At 35.3% G+C, this 5,232-nt stretch overlaps 1 pseudogene; it reads left to right on the top strand.

The window, feature by feature from the left end:
• Positions 1-364: 364 nt before the first annotated feature.
• On the top strand, positions 365-1,315 carry LOC100794545 (carboxylesterase 1-like; annotated as a pseudogene).
• The last annotated feature ends 3,917 nt before the right edge of the window (positions 1,316-5,232 follow it).

The raw sequence follows: 5,232 nt of genomic DNA, 5'->3' as shown, positions 1-5,232 counted from the left end.
CAGAATCAGAAGTTTGAATTCTAACTAGTGTATACAGAGAAATTATTGTTAGAAAATGACAAATTACCTATGAAATCATATGCGTGGAAAAAAAAAACTTATCGATAATATTTTTTATCAGAACATATCCGGAATCTATTATATTATGTCTCAAATATGAATAAAAAAAATGTAAAAGAAAAAACGAATTGGAAATTTGGAACTACCGACTTACATTATTATTAAATTAAATTCAAGGCAGGTACATATGCATGGATTAATAAAAGAATAGAATAACTTCCTTCAATTCACAACTTCTCTACATTCTACCTACATTGCAACACTTTCATTCATCTTCATGCTAAACTAAGTCCCCACTCTCACCATGTCTAAACAACCCATTGATCCCTACAAACACCTCGACATGGTTCTCAACCTTAACGGAACCCTAACTCGCTTGCGCCACATTCCCCACACCGCACCCTCTTCAGACCCCACTCTCCCAGTTCTCACCAAAGACCTCACCATCAATCAACAAAACAACACATGGCTCTACTTATTCCTCCCACGAATAGCACTGTCCCCAAACCCTAAGAAGTAACCTTTCATCGTTTACTTCCACGGTGGCGGCTTCATCGTAGCCAGTGCCACCTCTACCATGTTCCACCACTTCTGCGCTCCCATGTCCGCCGCCTTCCCCGCCGTGGTCACCTCCGTCAAATACCACCTCGCGCCGGAGCACCATTTCACGACGACATACGATGACACGGTGGAAGCCTTAGAGTTTATCCGAGACAACAACGATGAATAGTTGACAAAACACGCCAACATGTCTAGTTGCTATCTCATGGGAAGCAGTGTCAGGGCCACAATTGCCTATTTCATGGGTCTACGCGCGATCGACATGGCGCGCGATCTTGAGCCGTTGAAGATCAGAGGGCTGATATTGTGCCAAGTGTTTTTCGGTGGGACCCAGAGGTGCGAATCTGAGATTAGGCTCAAGGACGACGAGGTTGTCCCGCTGTGTGTGATTGATATGTTTTGGGAGCTGGCGCTGCCGGTTGGCGTTAACCGTGATCACGAGTATTGCAATCTGAGGGTTGAGAAGTGGGTTGGGAAATTGGGGATGATGAAGGAGCTAGGGTGGAGGGTGTTGGTGAGTGGGAATGATGGGGACCCTGTGATTGATCGTGAGAAGGACTTGGTAGTGTTGTTGGAGGAGAAGGGTGTGGATGTGGTGAGTGATTTTGACATAGATGGTTGTCATGGGGTGGAGTATGCTGATGAATCAAAAGCAAACCAACTCATCCTGGTAGTCAAACGTTTTGTTTCATGAATATAAGTACTATACCGAAGAATTGTAAGAATGTTATGCTTTTTCTCTTTTCTTTTTTAGATCCTAGTATGAACGTTATCTTAGTTGGTGTGTTATGCTTATCTTTTCTTTTTGTTGTGATATGGTTGATAGAGTTAGCCTAGGGAAATGCTAGTAGGGCCAAGGCTAAGGTGGACAAGTTTTTAAAATGACTCATGGTGAATAAATTTTATTAACCGTTAGATTTATTTGTTCCATACATTTGCAATCTACGCTATACACATTGGATTTATTCCTCCCTCACCGCTATCTAGCCAATCATCATTCACCATCCCCAGAGACCATTTTTAACGGTGATTTCTTTTAATAATCTTTCCTCGCCATCATCGCCTTTTCCTCTATGCAATAGTCTCTTTTACAAATTGATGAAAGCAACATAAACATGAAAGTTGATACGTATTACTGAAAGCAATCACATGAGTTGAAGGTTTGTGTTAACAAGAGTACATATGAGTTGCTTCCAACCTTAAGCACTCATTGAAGGTTTCAATTTTTAACAACCATGCATATGAGTCATCCCTAAAAATATCACACACAAAACAAAAGTTTCAATTTTTATCACAAATCCCCTCAAATTGATCAAACCCAAACTTTTCTTTTTTTAATGGTTTGAAACTGCGAATGTGCAAGGCCACTATAGCACTGGAAAGAGGAACATGATTGGGTGGAGGGGAGCACTCTCTTAAGCGGCCAACAATGGAACAAGGTTAAAATTGTGCCATGTTTGGGGGAGGACTTCAAATAGCTTACCATTCTTAGGGTGACAACGTCGTCAATGTGTAAGTGTGCAACTTTGACGATATCCAAGAGCTATTGGCAAGGTACACAACTATTGTCGAAGTTGAAGATGCACACTATTCTCATTATGCGCCCTAAAGATCTTGATCACAGGGAGGTCCCGGCCCAAAGGTTTCGATTTTGACATGAAAGTTGATGGTGGAAGATGCACTTGCCATAATTGATCTGGTAGGTGAAGATGGTGGTGACCATAATGTTGGTATTTGAGGGGATCCTTATAAAATATCAATATAACTATCAGGAACACATTACGTTAATTGATTAAGAAGAGTTTTAGGAATACATGGATCCATAATGATTAATCAAACAAACCCAATGAAATCTAAATTTGTAGGTGATTTCTGATCTATTTACTTTTCTTAGGATTTGTTATGGAACAGATAACTGGCTAACAGGTGACTTTATGGTTCTTCCTCAATCGGAACCTCTTTATTCGTTAATAGGACATTCGTAACTCTTCAAATGGAGAAAAGAAAAATTATATGTGATGACTCGGTATATTGAGGATCACAACCTTCTCATAGTGTGTTAACCTAATAGGGTTCCCATTATCCCTTAATAGACCAGCTGACATATGCTCATTTAAGTCCATATCATCTGATTTAATTGTCTAACGGGTTCACTTAATTTGACCACATAAAATAAAACTCACTAATGATAACTAGCTAATATAATTGTCTTATAATATTAGTCCATATTAATTATTGGAATAGAAAATTCCAACAATCTCCCACTTGGACTACATATTGTAACAGTTATATCAAAAATCCTTAATTAAGAGCATATCTATATGCTATTTACCTTTAGATTTTCACCTTAACAACTTGGTCCATCTCATATATCAATAATGGAATCATTGAGGTTTTCGTCACTATAACAAATGTAACTAGACCTCAATGACCATTGCATCAATACACTCAATGACATAGGTCAATATGGATAAACAACATAAAAATTACATGCAATGTGATCTTAGTCATGCCTATTTTCAACTGGTTCAAACTTTATTCTTTATAGAGATTTATCCAAACACAACATAAATATTGCAAACAAAATAAACTTATAGCGAAATGATAAACTTCAACTTTATTTCTAGAGAAAATCCAAACAACAAATGTTCGTAAACCCTAAGATATAGAACATAAATAAGACTCCCACTAAACTAAGGTACTATCAAGAATTACAATCATATGAGCAGTGTGCTCATGAAAAAATTTAAGTGTCATACCTTTAGTAAGTGGATCAGTTAACATGCAATGAGTTCTTATATGTTCTATACAAATCTGTATTTTTTGAATTCTTTATTTAACAACCAAATACTTTATGTCAACAAACTTTTACTCGGTTGAATCCTTAATAATACTTCTAAGATATTGTCCCAATAAACACCCAATGACTACTTAATGTTGACAACAACAGGAAAGCTAGTTACAATAATTTAGCAATCATAAATTTTAGTATAATACTCATATCAAAATATTAACTCCACTAACACGATTAAATGTGGATCCTTATGTGGAGTGATTGCTATTAAAATATTTCGAAAAAATCGAAGTCAGAATACCCAATAATCTGTAAACTTCTAGACTTTTGATACAAAAACATGTAGTTTCTTGTTCTCTTCAATTAACGCATAATGCACTTTACTACTTCCTAGTGCTACATACCAAGATTATTCATATATCACCTTAGGACTCCCACTAAAAATTATTTCAGGGCAATAAAACATAAACTTAAGCATATATGATAAATTACAATATAAATGTTTTGCGACAATAAATTGTATGATGATAGTAGGATGTCATCAACATATAATACCAAAATAATAAATTTACTCCCAGTGAACTTTTAACATACACAATCATCAACCAAATTTACCTCAACACCATAAGAGACAATCTTGATAAATTTTGTAATACCATAGACGAGAGACTTGTTTAAAAGCATAAATGAATTTCTTTAGTTTGCATACCATAGACTTTAGATCATCTTAAACAAGGTTTTCTGGTTTCACCGTATAAATTGTTTCATCAATGTTTCCATTTAGAAACCTAATCTTTATATCCATCTATGCAAAACAATTATCAACATGATCTACAATGTCATTATAGTTCTAAGAGAGTCTTTCTAAGAAATAAAAAAATATCTTTGTGATCAAAATCTTCCTTCTTGTAAAACTTTTGGCGACAAGATAAACTTTATATATCTTATTATTACACATTCAATCCCTTTCAATTATAGACATTTATCTATAACTTATGGGTTTCACACTTTCAAGCAATTTGACGATATTTCAAATGTCATGTTCAACCATCGGTTTTATTACATCATTTATGACATTAATTCACTTAAGAGTTAGAGAACAACATGACTTGACTAAGGTCAATTAGACCTTCTCAATCAACCTAATATCATATTCATGTTCTTCAAGAAATATGACATAATCATATCAAATTACATTTTCCCTTTCTCTAGTGAATTTTCTTAATGACACTTCTTGAGGCTATTAAATTTGAACTTTAAATGGTGCTTGAGAGAGAATCTCAGTGTTGTCTTGTCTTTTAATAATATTAGGAGTAACATCATTATTTAATTACCATATTCGTTTCTTGAACAATGATAAGTACAAAGACTTATCTATTGTCAATAACAGGTTATTCTTTAAATACAACACTTATTATGTTTCCTTTCTCTCTAAACTCAATTTCCTCAAGGAGTCTTGGACGCCTCAAACTTGATCTTAAAGTGGGATTTTAAAACTTATACATGTGAGAGCTTTAAATGTAACAAAAAAATTGTGACTAATTATTTTTAAGTCCAGTTTACCTTCATGCAGCCTATAAGACATTGTTTCGGCTAGACATCCCCAAATGTGCATATGCCTAATGTTGGGATTTCCTTGGCTCACACCTATATGCAAAACCAAGGCCATTGACCATGGTGATGATGAGAATCACAAAGAAGAAGAGAGAAGAGTAAACAAATGGTGTTACCCAATGGAGGATGGAGAGAGAAAGAGTTGGGGAGAAAAATCGTCCATTGCGATAGTGTTGATTGTTAAAATTCAATAGAAAAAATAA

Source organism: Glycine max, chromosome 9, assembly GCF_000004515.6.
Source record: "Glycine max cultivar Williams 82 chromosome 9, Glycine_max_v4.0, whole genome shotgun sequence".
Lineage (NCBI taxonomy): Eukaryota > Viridiplantae > Streptophyta > Magnoliopsida > Fabales > Fabaceae > Glycine > Glycine max.
Note: the sequence above shows the minus strand (reverse complement) of the source record. Positions and strands in the feature narration are given on the sequence as shown.